The sequence below is a fragment of the Macaca thibetana genome, chromosome 10 (assembly GCF_024542745.1).
Source record: "Macaca thibetana thibetana isolate TM-01 chromosome 10, ASM2454274v1, whole genome shotgun sequence".
NCBI classification, from domain to species: domain Eukaryota; kingdom Metazoa; phylum Chordata; class Mammalia; order Primates; family Cercopithecidae; genus Macaca; species Macaca thibetana.
In genome coordinates, this window is record NC_065587.1 from 28,272,513 (window position 1) to 28,291,207 (window position 18,695).

Below are 18,695 nucleotides of genomic sequence, written 5' to 3' on the forward strand. Positions count from 1 at the left end.
TCACCCACTCGGGAGGCTGAGGCAGGAGAATGGCATGAACCCAGGATGAGGAGCTTGCAGCGAGCTGAGATCGTACCACTGCACTCCAGCCTGGGCAACAGTGCAAGACTCCATCTCAAAAAAAAAAAAAAAAAAATCAGCCGGGCACAGTGACTGACGCCTGTAATCCTAGCACTTTGGGAGGCTGAGGTGGGTGGATCACTTGAGGTCAGAGATTCAAGACCAGCCTGGGGAACATGGTGAAACCCCGCCTCTACTAAAAATACAAAAATTAGCCGAGCATGGTGGTGCACACCTGTAATCACAGCTACTTGGGAGGCTGAGGCAGGAGAATTGCTTGAACTCAGGAGGCGGAGGTTACAGTGAGCTGGGATTATGCCATTGCACTCCAGCCTGGGTGACAGAGTGCAACCCCATCTTAAAAAAAAAAAAAAAAAAAAAAAATCAAAAATCAGTGTAACTCACCACATTGTAAACTAAAACAGAAAAGCCATATGACCTTCTCAATACACACAGAAAAACACTAAACAAAACCCAACATTCATTCCTGATTTAAAAAAATACAAAACTCCACAGAGAACCTACTAAACTTGATAAACGGCATATATGAAATATGATACTTAATGACATAAGACTGAATATTTTCCCCATAGGATCAAAAATGAGACAAGGAAATCCACTCTTATCACGATTGAAACTGCCTTTGCAAAATTATGACTGAGCTACAGTGAGAGATCTCACTTAATCAACCCCATCTTGCTTTCTAACCTCCAAGATGTCCTTGCTCATTCCTGGGTGTAGACTGAACTAACTTTGGGAGAAACTTAGTTTATAGTTTATAGTTTAAAACAAAGACGGTAACAGCCCTTTCCCAAAGCAGACCTCCTTCTTGCTTAGGCACTAGATTGCCTTCATAGGACTCACATTAGCCACAAGATTAGAAATTACGGTTTAGGAGTCATGCAGCTGAAGGCTACAAGATTCTGACCCTCCCTAAACTGCTCCAAAGATCAGTGTTGGAGATATTTTGCAGACCCTGCACTTGATGGATCAGCTGGCACCATCCAGATGGATTAACTGGCTCATCTGATCTTGTGGCCCCCACCCAGGAACTGACTGAGTGCTAGAAGACAGTTTCAACTCCCTTTTCATCCCTAACCAGTCAGCACTCTTGGCCCATTGGCTTCCCCCAACCCACCAAGCTGTCCTTCAAAACTCTGCTCTTCAAATGCTCAGGGAGACTGATTTAAGTAATAATAAAACTCTGGTCTCCCACCCAGCAGACTCTGCCTGAATTACTCTTTCTCTATTGCAAATCCCCTGTCTTGATGAATCAGCTCTGTCTAGGCAGTGGGCAAGGTGAACCAATTGGGCAGTTATACTTCTATTCATTATGTACTTAGAAGTTCCAGCCAGTGCAGTAAAGGAAGCAAAAAAAAAAAAAAAAAAAAAAAAAAAAGGCATTCAGATTGGGAAGAAAAAAGTAAACATCTCTTTATTCACAGACAGCATTGACAGAATAGCCAATGGAATCCACAAAAAAACTTTGACAATGAATTACATTAAGGTCTCAGGATACAAAATTAATATACAAAAACCAAGTGTATTTTTACATATCTGCAATGAATAACTGGAAGCTGAAATTCACAGTATCAAAATATATTAAATACCTAGGAGTAAATCTGACCACATGCCTTCAAAAAACTGGAAAGATTTGTACACTGAAAACTACAAAATATTGTTGAGAAAAATTAAAGAAAAACTAAATAAATTGAGAAGTATACTATGGTCATGGGTTGGAAAATTCAATTTTATTATGAAGTCAATTCTTCCCCCCAAATTATCTACAGACTCAAAACAATCCCAACAGAAATTCCAGCCAGCTTTTTTGTAAAATGTGATAAGTTGATTGTAAAACACAGAAATGCAAAGGACCTAGGACTGGTAATAGTTGAAGGTAGATGATAAATACATCACTTGGTATTTCATTATTCTCTCTACTTTGTAAATGTTTGAAATTTTCCATAGTGAAAATATGTTTTGAATAAAAACTGAGATGCTTCCAGGAACACATATAAACACAAAATATCCTTCCTTTAAAATTTTTATTATATTACAAAAATGGTTTCCTCTTTCACACTACCTTAAGCCTAACTCCCTGGCTTGGTTTCCCAGGCCCTATAACCAGTCCTCTCTGCTTCTTGTTCCTCTACGACAGGGGTCAACAAACCACAATCCAGGGCCAAATCTTACCTATCACTTGTCTTTTTTCGGCCCAAAAACTAAGAATGTTCTGCACTTTTAAATGGTTGGGGGAAAAAAAGAATCAAAAGACTATTTTGGGCTGGACACAGAGGCTCATGCCTGTAATCCCAACACTTTGCAAGGTGACTGAGGAGGGTGGAGCCCAGAAGTTCAGGAGCTCAAGACCAGCCTGGCCAACATGGTGAAACCCTACCTCTACAAAAAATACAAAAATTAGTGGGGCGTGGTGGTGTGTGCCTGTAGTCCCAGCTACTCAGAAAGGTGGGAGGATCACTTGAGCCTGGGAAGTCAGGGCTGCAATAAGCTGTGATCACCCCGCTGCCCCTCCAGCCTCAGCAACAGAGTGACACTGTCTCAAAAAAAAAAAAAAAAGTTATTGAAACATAGTCACATTCATTCATATCTGTAGTGTCTGTGGTTACTTTTGCACTACAATGATGGAGTTGATTAGTTGCAACACAGACCTTAAGGTCTTCAATGACTAAAACATTTACTATCTGGCCCTTTACAGACAGTCTGTCAATCCCTAATTTATTATAAGCCTTATTCTCCCTCAGCTAATTCCCTCACCCCAGGAATGTTCATTACTACCTCTTCTTTGTTCAAGTCCCAGCTACTCCTCAAAACCCAAAACTCCCTTCTTCCCCTTTCCCAAATCCTAACCATATCAGCAGTTTGTGTGGAAGTAGGTAAGCAAAACACTATTTGTTATTATGCAAATCAAGGCATTGGAGATGCTGTCTCTATATGTACAAGGGGAGGCTGATGACACCCCAATTCATTTCCAATTTCTCAAAGCAGGTTGGCAGGCAGCATCTAGGAAGGAGAGAGCGAGCAGATGATGCAGACAGAGCACTGAGAAATTCCTCAGTAACGCATGAGAGTTAATGTGTCAGTCCCCTTGTCTGCTATGTCATCCTTTAGACACCAATTCAAGACAGCATAATTCAAAAAAAAAATGAGGAAGAAAAAGGTGATGGGGGCAGAAGGAAAAGGGAAGGGAACTTGTCACTTCACGATGTGGAGACTGTCACAAACTGTGGCGAATGGAAAACTACAGCCGGGCGTGGTGGCTCACACCTGTAATCCCAGCACTTTGGAAGGCTGAGGAGGGGAGATCACTTGAGGTCCGAAGTTCGAGAACAGCCTGACCAACGTGGTGAAATCACGTCTTTACTAAAAATACAAAAAATTAGCTGGGCGTGGTGGCACATGCCTATAATCTCAGCTACTCGGAAGGCAGAGGCATGAAAATCGCTTGAACCCAGGAGGCGGAGGTTGCACTGAGCCGAGATTGTGCCACAGCCTGGGTGACAGAGCGAGACTCCATCTCCAAAAACGAAGAAAAGAAAAGAAAACTATAGAGACTCTAGCGAGCAAAGAGGCAGTCCTCCATCACTGGGAGGCCCAAGCAGAACAGCCTATGAAGTAGGGAGCATAGCAGAGCTTTAGCTTGAACACCTCAACTCATCAGGTGTCCTGATTTCTTGAGTTAGCACACAAAATGAAGTGGCAAAATCTGCTGACTTAACACTCAGGGATTACTACCTGCCTTGCGTGCCATTTGGAAACAAATATTTTTATTTGTTTGTTTTGAAATAGGGTCTCACTCTGTCACCCAGGTTGGAGTGCAGTGCTTCAATCACAACTCACTGCAGCCTCAATCTCCCAGATTCAAGGGATCCTCCCACCTCAGCCTCCTGAGTAGCTGGGATCACAGGCAAGTGCCACCATGCCCGACTAATTTTTTTTTTTAAATTTTTAGTAGAGATGAGGTCTCACTATGTTGCCCGAGATGGTCTTCAACTCCTGGGCTCAAGCAATCCTCCCTCCTTGGCCTCCCAAAGTGGTGGGATTACAGGTGTGAGCCACTGTGCCCAGCCTGGAAACCAAGAAATGGATCTCTAACTGAAGTCCCAAATAGGAAACCCTGAGCTTTTGGGGATACTTAATTTTTTCATCTCCTCCAATTTAAAGTGGCAAATAAGGACAGGCATAGTGGCTCTCGCCTGTAATCCCAGCACTTTGGGAGGCCAAGGTCAGGAGTTCGAAACCAGCCTGGTCAACATGGTGAAACCCCCATCTCTACTAAAAATATAAAAATTAGCTGGGTGTGGTGGCACTCGCCTGTGATCCCAGCTACTCAGGAGGCTGAGACAGGTAAATCACTTGAACCTAGGAGGCGGAGGCTGCAGTGAGCCGAGATCGTGCCACTGCACTCCAGCTTGGGCAACAGACTGAGACTCCATCTCAAAAAAAAATAAATACAGTGGCATATGAAAGAGGACGCAGGTTTTGGAAGTGTGTAGATGCCTCAAAGGTCAGCATTTGATCTTACTGCCTATGAGTTCCCAGTAAAAGCAGAACATGTGAAAGGACTCTGAGGCACAAAAATACAGTTGGATAGTCTTGGGCAGGCAAGAGGAAAGCTGAGTAAATGTGTGTCTAAAACGTGCAGTTCTAGGCTGGGCACAGTGGCTTACACATGTAATCCTAGCACTTTAGGAGACCGGGGCAGGAGAATCACTTGAGCCCAGGAGTGCGAGATCAGCTTGGGCAACATAGCGAGACCCTGTCTCTACAAAAATAAAAATTAGCTGTGGTGACAAGTACCTGTAGTCCCAACTACTCAGGATGCTGAGGCGGGAAAATCACTTGAGCCCTAGAGGTGGAGGTTGCAGTGAGCTATGATTGCACCATTGTTGCCCTCCAGCCTGGGCAACAGAACAAGACCTAAAATAATAATAATAAATATTATTATTTATTATTTTTCTAAAATAATATAATTTTCTAAAATAATAATAATAATAATAATAATAAAATGTACATTTCTAACTTCATTTCAAATTTAAGGCCAGGTTCAGTGGCTCATGCCTGTAGCCCCAGTATTTGGGAGACCGAGGCAAGAAGACCACTTGAGCCCAGGAATTCGAGACCAGCCTGTGCAAAATAATGAAACCCTGTCTCTAAATAAAAATAAAATAAAATAAAAAGTAAAGTCAAATTTTTTTTAAAAAATCAGAACAGAAACGTTGAACTGCATTACTTCTAGGCCCAACAGAGTAGGCGTTAGCACAGGAATATCTCTATACAATCTGCCCTGGCAGGAAGGAAATAATTTCTTCCAGGCTTAACCACTCTAGGTGACCCAGATTATTTTAAATTACAGCGTCAACAATTTAAAGCAGGTTTTACTGTAAGGCACAATCTCAATAATTAATAGGGCAATATAATAAATACATAAAAGCTCAGGAAGAAAACAAGACTCTTGAATGGGCCCGAAAGTTTTGCCATGTTCCCCAAAGTACTCTTAGTTGCATCCATCAAAACCTTCCAACACATACACATATACCTCACTCATCCTTTTGTGAAGAGTGTCTATTAATCACTAGATTAAGAGGATTTGGATAAAATGTATAAATGTACAAACTTTGCTACCAAGGATGGACACATTTACTTTTCTAGCTCATCAATTTATGTCCTAGAAAAACTCCAGATCCACATATACCAGCTGTTTTCTATTTTTCATTTTATGATAGTGTTTTCGCTTTCACGTGCAAAGTGACTAATACTAATACCGACTACAGTAATTTAAGTAACACCATTTAGAGTAATTTTGTCTTTAGTACTTTATACTATTAAGAAAGCCACCAACGATTCAAGCTGCACTCACTGGTGAAACCCTATGCTATATATGTAATTAATTTATTTCCTAAATTCTTATCTTCCTCCACCCCCTCCATTGGAAAATAAACTCTAAGAATGCAAAAGTTTTTGTGTGTTTTGTTCAGTGCTTAGAGCAGTGCCTGACTCGTAACAGTCAATTTCTGCTAACTTTGATGAATGAATGATATATTTATATTATGCAGTATTACTATGAAGCCATTAAACACAATGAGTTAGAGTGATACCAGCTAATTTAATGGAATTTCCAGAAGTATGAAGTTAAGAAAACAAGAAGAAAAGTGTCAAAAATATGATCCCACAATTTTTTTTTCTTCCCTGAAGCAGAGTCTTGCTCTGTCACCCAGGCTATAGTATAGTGGTGCCATCATGTCTCACTGCAACCTCAAACTTCTGGGCTCAGGGAATCCTTGTCCTTCAGCCTCCCAAGTAGCTGGGACTACAGGTGTGTGCCACAATGCCCAGTTAATTTATTTTAAATAATTTTTTGTTGAGACAGGGTCTCCCTATGTTGCCCAGGGTGGTCTCAAACTACTAGGCTCAAGTGATCCTCCCACCTCAGCTTCCCAAAGTGTTGGGATTACAGGTGTGAGCCACTGTGCCCAGCCTAATCCCACTTTTTAAAAAGTATACCCCAAAATCCATACACTAGTGAGGAAGTGGAGAACGTGGAATCCTCATACACAGAATGTAAAATGGTACAGCTCTGGAAAACATTTTAGCAGTTTCTCAAAATGTTTAACATAGCTACTACACGACCCAGCAATTCAACTCCTACATATATACCTAAGAGAAGTGAAAGGATTATGTCCACACAAAAATTTGCAGAGGAACTTGTATATACTTGCTCACAGTAGCATTATTCATAACAGCCCAAAGTGGCAAAAACGCAAATGTTCATCAACTGATGAACAAATAATGAACTATCACTCAGCCATATAAGAAATGAAGTGCTAATACACGCTACAACAGGGATAGACCTTGATAACATTATGCTAAATGAAAACAGCCAGACAAAAAGTCGCATGTTGAATGACTCCATTTATATAAAATACCTAGAATAGGCAAATCCATAGAGACACAAAGATCAGTGACTGCCCAGAGCCAGAGGGAGTGGTGAACGTGAAATGACTACTAATGAGTACAGACTTCTTTTTGAGGTATTGAAAATGTTATGGAATCAGACAGTAGTGATCCATGCATAACTTTGTGAATATACCAAAAACCACTTGAAAGGTACATTTTAAAAGCCTGAACTTTAAAGTATGTGAATTTTATCTCCATAAACCTGTTATTTTGTTAGTATATGCTTATTTGCAAATGAATACCTGGATAATGAGGAATAATATGAAAGGCTAATCACAACCCTGGTGATAGGGTACAGGAGACTGGGAGAGGAAGGTAAGTGTTGGGGTAGAAAAAGACAAAAAATAAAAGACTAAAACAATAATCCAGGGCCAGAGGCGATGGGTTGGGGGATGGAGCAACTCTAAGTGTACAAAGAAATGAGCATAAATCATAAAAATGAGGGAACTAGGGTTGAAAAATCCAGCAAGTAGTTTGTAATGGGGGAGAGGAAGCAAACCTAAGTAACTGCAATGATTCAATGGAGTTTGCAGAAAATGCAGAAGGGAGAGAAAAACAACGAAAAAATGGGGCAGAAGATTTAAAATTGGCTCTACCACACCAAAGTTTCAAAAAGCATGAAAGAAGAAAATTCAATTGCTCCTGGGCAAGAATTCTTGGGCCCAGTGGGGTAGAATCAAACCATGATAAGGAGACACCAGTGTTTTGTAAGCAAGAGATTATATTAAGGAGAGAAAAGAGCATTTATTGGGAGAAAAGGTCTCACGGTGATTGTTCTGGAATAAAGTAGCCCCATCAGACTGCCTCAGGAATTCATGGTGGAAGAGGTGCCACTGGAAAATGGCTTAGTTGGGATCTTCCCCGAGAACACTAGAAGAGAGAGAGGAAGAATAGAATAGCTTTAAATTTTAGCAGATATTTATTTTTCTTGTTTAATTAAAATAAACCTTATTGACCTATTTTTTGAGAGACTGGGGTCTTGCAATGCTGCCCAAGCTGAGCTCAAACTCCTAGGCTCAAGAGATTCTCCCACTTCAGCCTCCTGAACAGCTGGCACTACAGGTGCGCACCACTGGGCCCAGTGTCATGGCTATTTCTTGACAAATTTTGACAATGCCACCAGCATGTTTTTCTTTAGAGGCAGAGTTTCACTTTGTAGCCCAGGCTGGAGAGCAGTGGTGTGATCCTAGCTTACTGCAGCCTCAAACACCTGGGCTCAAGAGATCCCCCTGCCTCAGCCTCTCAAGTAGCTGAGACTACAGGTGTGTACCACCACACCCGGCTAATTATAAAATGTTTATTTGTAGAGACAGGGTCTCACTATGTTGCCCAGGCTGGTCTCGAACTCTTGGCCTCAAGCAATCCTCTCCTCTTCACCTCCCAAAGCCCTGAAATCACAGGTATGCGCCATCACATCCAGGCTGCCACCAGTTTCTTTGCATACTTCTTTCCGAGGCTTGACCAACACCTTTACTTTCTTTTGTGTACAGCTCAGCATTTAAAAAAAAAAAGTTTAGGCTGGGCACAATGGTTAATGCCTGTAATCCCAAGACTTAGGGTGGCCAAGGCGGGAGGTTTGCTTGAACCCAGGATTTCCACACCAGCCTGGGCAAGACGGTGAGACCATGACTCTCCAAAACAATTTTTGAAAATGAGCCAGGTGTGCTGGTGCGGGCCTGCAGTCCCAGCTAGTGAGACGGCTAAGGCAAGAGGAACCCTTGAGCCCAGGAATTCAAGGCTATAGTGAGCTGTGTTCACCACTCCAGCCTGGGCAATAGGGTGAGACCCAGTCTCTGAAAACAATTAAAAATAAAAAAAGTTTAATAACGAGTCTTCTTTTTAGAGGCAATGTATTTTTCCTCTTTAACTTTTTGTTTTCCTTAGGCTATACGCACAATAGACAAAGTTGAAATTTAATCTTAATCTCTTAAACCCTTACTATTCAAACACATCAAACTTTAAAAAAAGGTGAAAGGTGTACAAGAAAAAAAAGGGAAGTAATCTGTGCCAAATGCACATTCCTTCCAGAATTTGGGACAAAAATGATGCCTACCTGGTCTCTGGGTGCTAAAATAAGACATTAGAGACACTCCCCTCCTTCAAGAAATAAGACTGGAATCAGACGCTAAGATACAATTAAATAGACTTTGAAAGTTGGTATGCACTACTGGGAGGTGTCTCACAGCTGGCAGGGTCAAGTGCAACTAGAATAAAAGCTCCTAAGGGCAGGATTTAAGTGGCCCATTTCCTCTTTAACAGTGCCATGCCCAGCACTGTACCAGCACAAAAGATTGAACAACTTTCCGTCAAGCCACACACTTACGGTCTCATCGTGCAGTGGAGGCCGCAGACGAGACACTGTGTGCCAAATCCCGAATGTACAGGGTACCAGACAAGTCTGCAAGAGGCAGGAGGACTAGGGAAGCCTTCCAGACAAGGTAATGCCTGAGCTGAGCCGTTTTTCTTTTGAGTCTGGAACATTAATTTAATTGGAGGAAAACAAGGGACATGAAAAGGGCAAGGAAATAAGAAAATGAGCTGAGTTTTGAAGGCAATGATCAGATGAAGTGAGAGAAGAATATTCCAGCAGAGGGAGACAAGGAGACTGGAGAGATTTCAAGGGGCCAAGAGCTGTTCATTGCAGCTCAGTGAAGCACCTAAACAGAGATGGGGGAAGGAGAACAGGGGTCAAAGGCCAGTATTGAAGTGTTCTGGATACCAAGCTAAGGAGACCTTATTACGAAGGTAGGGGGGCTGTTGAAGGGTTTAAATGGGAAAGTGACTGTGAACAGATTAATAGTTTGGGAAGATACAGGCAGAAGTAAACCTCAGGATTTAACCAAAAACTAAAGGACAGAACCACAACGAAGATATTAGAAAAGATCAGGAAAAACACTGTTAAAAGATATTCACTCTCTTCTCTTATTTACAGATTTCCTTTACGGAGTTACCAAATTATCTTTGAAAATAGAGAACTCAGAAGTGGCTGAGAGCAGTCAAGTCTTCAGAATGTAAAAACTACTATTCTGAAAAAGTAGATATTACATTATTAATTTCAATTCAAGATGCTTTAAAAATGTGCCTTTTGATATACTGCAGGTTTTAAGACTATGCCACAATAACTCTAAACTTTATTTGAGATTAACAGAAAAGCACTATAAATTTTAAAGGCTTGACAGACACAGGGATCATCTCTTATGTTCACTTTGGAACAGATCGTAACTGTCCTTCCCCCTCGACATACCCAAAATACATTATTTAAGCCTACTTTCTTAATGGTCATGTTATTTCACAGCAAAAGACTGAGGTCACAGTGATTTCTGAACTGATAGAAAACACCGTGGGGTTTCTTTACCTAGCAGCTAGTCTATTCAGTACTAACAATTCCTACCACCAGAAGGAATTTCCCTGCCTAGGCTTATTTTGTTGGCACACCACAACACAAAAAAATCTCCTGGGGCCAGGTGAGGTGGCTCATGCCTGTAATCCCAGCACTTTGGGAGGCCGAGGCGGGCAGATCACCTGAGGTCAGGAGTTCCAGACCAGCCTAATCAACATGGAGACACCCTGTCTCTACTAAAAATACAAAATTAGGCAGGGGTGGTGGCACATGCCTGTAATCCCAACTACCTGGGAGGCTGAGGCAGGAGAATCACTTGAACCCGGGAGGTGGAGGTTGTGGTAAGCCAAGATCGAGCCATTGGACTTCAGCCTGGGCAACAAGAGTGAAACTCTGTCTCAAAATAAAATATCTCCTGACATTTTATATCTAATAAGAAAAGATCTATTTAACAATGATCAGAATAGGAACATCTTTAATGCCAGGCAAACTTAACAGCTTTCTCAATGGATTTCTCAGTAGACTGTGACAAATGACCTCGAAATAAACTCATATTTACTCTAAAGAAATAATCTAAATTTGTATCTTCTTAAAAGCAAAAGCCCCAGGAACTTTTTCCTGAACTCCCTAACAACAGCAGCAAAACAAGAGACTCTTGGCTCTCTTTATTTTAAAAATCACAATAACTAACCTTGTATTTGCTACTTACATTTACCATATATCACCATTTACTATCACCATCATTTCATAAAAGATGCTTTATTTCAACACCAAGAAAGTAGGACTTCTTTTTTAGAAAGGACAGTCCTTCAATCGAATAAATTTAATTGTATAAAACGACTCCCAATATTGTCCTTTTTTTCTTATTTCTGTTCCCTTACTGAGCTGAGCAGTTTGTATAATACCACACGCAGGTTAGTCATGTGATTTAAATATGTATACGACAGTAATTTTGATACTATCACTTAAATCATTCGAAATATCAGATGCATTGTGAGTCAAGTCAGTTATAGAGAACCACTGCTTCAGACAAATCACATCTGAGGAGGAAAACACTGCAGATACACCTCCTAAAAGTTCATGTTTAAAACAGAAATTTTGATACAAACTTCACTTTAACTACAACTGTAATTGTAATTATTACGGTTATTCTCCAATCACTAGATACCATACTTGACACTCAAGTATTTGGTTGGCTGCCAACGTGCACCAGTGATAAAGCTTTCCTATGGCACAGCATTCACTTTCTTACTGAAAATGTCAAGAAAACCCCTACACACCTGCAACCATTAGGAAGCATTCTCCAGCTATCTAAAAAGTCGCTGAGTCGGCTAAGCGACTCTGTGTGGTGTACACTAAATCAAAGGGGAAAAGGTGTTTTTCTGGAGGAAAAAACACTGGATTAGCCATTTATTCATAGAAACAATTTTACCAACAGTTCTTCTCCTTTCACTATATACCCTTCTATATTGGTTTATTTTATAACATACATGTATATTGTAATGGCTGTGTTTTGGGGTTTTTTTCCTTTTTTGAGAGGGAGCCTCATTCTGTCGCCCAGGGTGGAATGCAGTGGCGAGACCTCGGTTCACTGCACCCTCTGCCTCCTAAGCAATTCTCCTGCCTTGGCCTCTCGAGCCGCTGGGATCACAAGCATGTGCCACCACGCCCGGCTAATTTTTTATTTTTTGTAGAGACGGGGTTTCACCATGTTGACCAGGCTGTTATCGAACTCCTGACCTCAAGTGATCTGCCCGCCTCGGCCTCCTAAACTACTGAGATTACAGAGCGTCAGCCACCACGCTCTCCCTTGTTATGTCTAGTTTTTGTTTTTTTGAGACTGAGTCTGGCTCTGTCGCCCAGGCTGGAGTACAGTGGCGCAAAATGGCTCACTGCAACCTCCGTCTCCCCGGTTCAAGCGATTCTCCTGCTTCACCCTCCTGAGTAGCTGGGATTACAGACGCGTGCCACCACGCCCGGCTAATTTTTGTATTTTTAGTAGAGACAGGATTTCACCATGTTGGTCAGGCTGGTCTTGATCTCCTGACTTCAGGTGATTCGCTGGCCCCCGCCTGCGGAAGTGCTGGGATTACAGGCGTGAGGCACCGCGCCTGGCTTGGCTTTTAATTATGAAGAAAAAATTACTAAAGTCCCTCTGGTATCACCTATATTGGCAAAACTGCAGTCCCCCTCTACTCCCCGAAGCCACCAGAAATGACTGCTGTTGTCTACAAAGCCTATAGCTCTGATTTCATCGCAAGATGTGTCCTACTGGGTTAGAGCAATCGTCATTTTTTAAAGGCTTGTATCTGTTATGAGCTTGGGAAATATTATCAATGGCTTAAGAGGCTCTTTGGACAAAAGAAAACACTGTTCCCTGAAATCACCTGGGCAATATTCACGGGAATCTTTTCCTCGCCCTTCCTGTACTTGGGACAAATGATCAAGGACATCAACAAATCAAGGTTCCCTGCATTTGAATGATCACAGAATTTTTGCGTGTTCTGTAAATGTGCTAAAACTACTGGAAACTGATTTCTTTTCGTCATCTCCAGGACAGCTTGCCCAACGTGCCGGGTGACTATGATGTCTTAGACTTAACTACTTAAGGTACTACAATTACCAAATTCCTGGAAACGCAAAATTCCTCAGCCAGGCACCGGATTATTCATATCCAACCTGATGCAATTAACCTCCTCTCAAGAAGAAAGGACGTTCCGTCCGCCTGGGGCGCCGGCCACAGCAGAAGCAGCACCCGCAGCAGGCCCGGGGTCCGCCGCCCGCGGCCCCTGCTGCCCGCGCTGCGCCCTTGGGGCCACTGAACAACGCCGTCCCCGCCCCAGGCAGGGGACCCAGGAGATGGGGCGGCAGCCCCAGCCTCTCCTGTAGCGCCCGAAAGGCAAGCACGAGGGTCGCACCCGACCTGTCAGCACACAGACGAGCCGCAAGCAGGGTCGCAGAACCAGATGAACCCCAACACCAACGGACGGAGGCCCGTGGGTCTGCGCGGCGAAGGCTGCGGGTAGTCCCAAGAGCCCCAGAGCCCAGAATGAGGACGGCGCGGGAAGAGAAAGGCGCAGGCGCGGGACACACTGGAGGGGCCCAGGAGTAGGGACGGCGCAGGCGCGGGGCCTGCCGGGGTCTGCGAGGACGCCCGGGCGCGGCCGCGCGGGCGGCGCTGAGGCGATAAACCAACCCGCCAGCGAACACTGCGGGAACCCGGCCGTGACTCTTACCGCGCGGCACCGCATCGCTCCCTCGCAATCTCCTGGTTGGGCTGGGCGGAGAGCTCACCCGGTGGCTCAGCAGAGACCCGTTGAGTCCGGCCTCAGGGCAGCAGCCAACCCCGCGGCGCCGCTTGCCGGGCCCGCCCTGCCTCCCTCGCGGCCCCCGCCCTTGACCCGCCCCTTCGCGCCCAGCGGGCCTGCGGCCGCCTGCGCAGGCGCCGTGTGAGCCCCGCCCACATTCCTTCACTGCGCAGGCGCTGCTGTCCCCCCAATCTCTAGCTCGCGTTCCTCCGGCACTGGGTCGCGCAGGCGCCCTGCTACTCGGTCGCTCAAGAAAAAAAAAAAATAGCCGGCCAGCCGGTGCGCATGCGTCAGGTCTTGGGCTGGAGCCTGGCAAGACCGGTCGCTTCAGAGGCCCCACTGGACCCTGCGGAATGATGCTCAGAGTCAGCTAGTCCCAAAGGCGCTCCTCAGCGTGTTTACCGTGTGCCAAGGACTGTCCTAGGCATGAGCCAGACAGTGGTGAGGAAAACACAAAGCCCTGTCCTACTGGCGCTCCGGGTACATAAGGAACAGACAAATAAGCGAGCTATATATATATATAATATTAAAGAAATTCTGGTAGAGTTCGAGTTCCAACGGCCCCCCATCCGGGCCACCCTGCCGCCTTAGCGGCTGCTCCTCCCCAGAATGCTTATGCCTAAGAAGAGGCTTGCCATTTATGAACTTCTTTTTAAGGAGGAAGTCACCGTGGTCAAGAAGGATGTCCACCTGCCTAAGCACCTGAACTGGCAGATAAGAATGTGCCCGGCCAGGCGCGGTGGCTCACGCCTGTAATCCCAGCACTTTGGGAGGCCGAGGTGGGCGGATCACGAGTTCAGGAGTTCAAGACCAGCCTGGCCAAGATGGTGAAACCCCGTGTCTACTAAAAATACAAAACTATTAGCTGGGCGCGGTGGCAGACACCTGTAATCCCAGCTAGTCGGGAGGCTGAGGCAGAAGAATTGCTTGAACCCAGGGAGCGGAGGTTGCAGTGAGCCAACATCGCACCCCTGCACTCCAGACTGGGCGACAGAGTGAGACTTATCTCAAATAAAAAAAAAAGAATGTGCTCAACGTTCATGTCATGAAGGCCATGCAGTCTTTCAAGTCCGGAGGCTACTACATGAAGGAACAGTTTGCCTGGAGACATTTCTACTGGTACCTTATCAATGAGGGTATCCAGTATCTTCGTGATTATCTTCATCTGCCCCCGGAGATTGTGCCTGCCACCCTACACTGCAGCCGTCCAGGGACTGGCAGGCCTAGTCCTAAAGGTCTGGAGGGTGAGCGACCTGCAAGACTCACAAGAGGGGAAGCCGACAGAGATACATACAGAGGGAGTGCTGTGCCTCCTGGTGCTGACAAGAAAGCCCAGGCTGGGACTGGGTCAACAACCGAATTCCAGTTTACAGGCGGATTTGGTCGTGGACGCAGTCAGCCACCTCAGTAAAATTGAAAAGGATTATTTTGCATTGAATAAACTTACAGTCAAAAAACTTAAAAAAAAAAAGAAAAAAAATTATATGATGTCACAAATGACCCCGTTGCAATGATCATACAGGTTTTTTTCCTTTGATAGTTTGTACTACTTTAATAGTTTTTTCTTTTATTACATCATCTTAATTTCCTAAAAACGACAACGTGATCGTGATACATGTTTAATCCATTGCTGGATTATTTGCTAATATTTTATTTAGCATTTTTGCATATATGTCCATAAGAAGTTAGTCTATACTTTTACCTCCTTGTACTATTGATGTCTGGTTTGGTATTAAGCCTACACTAAATTCACAATGAGTTGGGGAGAATTCCATTTGCTTCTTTTTCTGAAAGATGATATAGGCTGGGCACTGTGGTTCATACTTGTAATTCTAGCACTTTGGGAGGCTGAGGTGGGCAGATTACCTGAGGTCAGGAGTTCAAGAACAGCCTGGCCAATATGGTGAAACCCCATCTCTACTAAAAATACAAAAAATTAGCTGGGTGCACCTGTAATCCCAGCTACTCTGGAGGCTGAGGCAGGAGAATCGCTTGAACCTCCGAAGTGTAGGTTGCGGTGAGCTGCGATCATGCCCCCGCACTCCAGTCTGGGATACAGAGTGAGACTTCATCTCAAAAATTAATTAATTAATTAATTTTTAAAAATTATGTAGAAGATAAAAACTTCATGTTCTTTTTAATGTTTGCTGGACTTGTCTATAAAATCATCTGGGCCAGGCCGGGCGCGGTGGCTCAAGCCTGTAATCCCAGCACTTTGGGAGGCCGAGACGGGCGGATCACGAGGTCAGGAGATCAAGACCATCCTGGCTAACACGGTGAAACCCCGTCTCTACTGAAAAATACAAAAAACTAGCCGGGCGAGGTGGCGGGCGCCTGTAGTCCCAGCTACTCGGGAGGCTGAGGCAGGAGAATGGCGTGAACCCAGGAGGCGGAGCTTGCAGTGAGCTGAGATGGCGCCACTGCACTCCAGCCTGGGCGACAGAGCGAGACTCCGTCTCAAAAAAAAAAAAAAAAAAAAAAAATCATCTGGGCCAGGTGCTTTTCTTTGGTTTTGTTTTTTGTGAGATTTTTGAAGGGATGGGATACAGATTTTAAAATAAACCTTCAATTCTTTTAATGGTTCTAGATCTAGACAAACTTTTCTGTTTCTTCCTACTTCATTTTTTTTGAAGTTATATTTTTCTTTTGAGACAGAATTTCTCTGTTGCCCAGGCTCTACTGCAGTCACGCGATCTCGGCTCACCGCAACCTCCGCCTCCCAGGTTCAAGTGATTCTCCTACCTCAGGCTCCTGAGTAACTGGGATTACAAGCGTGAGCCACCACACCCAGCTAATTTTTGTATTTTTTGTAGAGTTGGGGTTTTACTGTGTTGGCCAGGCTGGTCTTGAACTCCTGAGGTCAGGTGATCCACCAACCTCGTCCTCCCAAAGTGCTGGGATTACAGGCGTTAGCCACCTCACTTGGCCTGAAGTTATATTTTTCTATAAAACTGTTTTGATATTTTCAAAAATCACTGGCATAACCTGGTTTATGTAATGTCGTCGTGATTTTTGTCTTGATAATATTTATTTATCATTTTTTTTGAGATTGAGCCTCACTCTGTTGCCCAGGCTAGAGTGCAGTGGCCTGATCTTGGCTCACTGTGACCTCCGCCTCCCAGGTTCAAGCGATTCTCATGCCTCAGCCTCCCGAATAGCTGGAATTACAGGCACCTGCCACCACACCCAGCTAATTTTTGTGGGTTTTTTTGTTTGTTTGTTTTGGTTTTTTTGTGTTTTTTTTTTGAGATAGAGTTTCACTTTTGTTGCCCAGGCTGGAATACAATGGCACAATCTCAGCTCACCACAACCTCCACCTCCCGGGTTCAAGCAATTCTCCTGCCTCAGCCTCCTGAGTAGCTGCGATTACAGGCATGCACCACTATACCAGGCTAATTTTATATTTTTAGTAGAGATGGGCGTTCTCCATGTTGGTCACGCTGGTCTCAAACTCTTGACCTCAGGTAATCCTCCCGCTTCAGCCTCCCAAAGTGCTAGGATTACAGAGGTGAGCCACTACGCCTGGCCATTTTTATATTTTTAGTAGAGACTGAGTTTCATCACGTTGGCCAGGCTGGTCTCAAACTCCTGACCTCAAGTGATCCGCCAGTCTTGGCCTCCCAAAGTGCTGGGATTACAGGCGAGAGCCACCGCACCTGGCCTAGCCACCACGCCTGGCCCATTTATTTCTAAATAGACAACACATTTTTATATTTCAAAATTCAGAAGGCGCCATCTCAACCCCATCCCTATTCCTGTAGTTTCTCAGATGCAACCAAATATATTCAGTTTCTTGGTATCTTTCTAGAGATAGTTTATGAATATAAACAAATATCCAAATAAATATGTTCTTTTGCTTTTTAAAAAAAATACAAATGGTACTTTATTGTACATATTGATCTGTTCCTTTCTCTTTCTTTCTATTGTTTTGTTTTATTTTTTGAGACAAGGTCTTGCTCTGTGGCCTAAGCTGGAGTATAGTTGTGCAATCTGAGCTCACTGCAGCCTTGACTTCCCGGGCTCAAGTAATCCTCCCACCTCAGCCTCCCGAGTAGCTGGGACTACAGGGACATGCCACCAAGCCCGGATAATTTTTTTATGTGTTGTAGAGGCAGAGTTTCACCATGTTGCCCAGGCTGGTCTCAAACTCTTGGGCTCCAGTGATCTGCCCACGTAGGCCTCCCAAAGTGCTGGGATTACAGGCATGAGCCACCATGCCCGGCCTCCACCTCTTATAGTGGACCTGATATTAAAATACCCACCTCCTATGATGAAAAGGAACTGAATGAGTGTGGAATCCCTAGGACCGTGCTGGCTTATAATGGGCCCTTGGGGTTTAGTTTAATAGCAAATTACAAGGTGCCCATTCCTCAAAATCTTCTATAGACATCTTCCAGGAAACTGCCATGGATAAATATCTGCAAATCAAAGCAAAACTTTAGGGACAAACTACATCAGTCTTCACCTGTGAATTTTGCATCTATGATGCAAATGACACCCCCTCTAAAGTGTTACCCTTCTGTAGTGCACTACCTGGGCAACTGTCCTCAGCAAAGTTAGAGTAATCTGCAGGAACTGAGTGGTGGCTGCCCCCTTTACAGAGGCATAAGTTTTCAACTTGCCACAGTCTGCACCCTTCCGCTTTGTGCTGTGCCTGGTCCATTTTACTCACTGATATTATCCAACATCTGAAGGTGTTTAAGTTTGACCATTGACCTCTCATTTCATAGTGAACTTCAGAGAGGTGAAAGGATTCACCCAAGATCACTCAGGAAGTGTGCAGTGTCAGCAAGTTGGCAGTAAGTCAAAACTAGGCCTTGAGTCTCTTGTCACTTCACGGCAGGACTCTTACACAAGCTACATCTCTCACCAGATGGTTCAAGGCATTCAGTTGTCTGTGGCTTTGGTGGTTGTGGGAGGGGTGGATCAGAGATGCTCTGGGCCACGTTATGGCTCTAGGCCACATGCAAGCAAGCTGGAAACTGAATTGCCTCTGCAGCTGCAGAAGACTA

At 44.2% G+C, this 18,695-nt stretch overlaps 1 protein-coding gene and 1 pseudogene across 6 annotated transcripts in view; one reads left to right on the forward strand and one right to left on the reverse strand.

Annotated features, from left to right (window-relative positions):
• SPECC1L (sperm antigen with calponin homology and coiled-coil domains 1 like) overlaps nt 1–18,695 on the reverse strand; it is a 343,168-nt gene that overhangs the window by 132,419 nt on the left and 192,054 nt on the right. For 3 of the 6 annotated variants that reach the window (XM_050746050.1, XM_050746045.1, XM_050746047.1), the window contains exons 1-2: nt 13,612–13,780; nt 7,802–7,905 (exon numbers count right to left, since the gene is read on the reverse strand). The exons of 1 other annotated variant lie outside the window; for it this stretch is intronic. The gene's annotated coding sequence lies outside the window, so the exon portion shown is untranslated. Of the gene's footprint in view, nt 1–7,801; nt 7,906–13,298; nt 13,407–13,611; nt 13,781–18,695 lie in introns of those variants that run through there. 2 more of the 6 variants (XM_050746046.1, XM_050746051.1) reach the window with 2 other exon arrangements.
• LOC126929742 (40S ribosomal protein S10-like) lies at nt 14,205–15,132 on the forward strand (annotated as a pseudogene).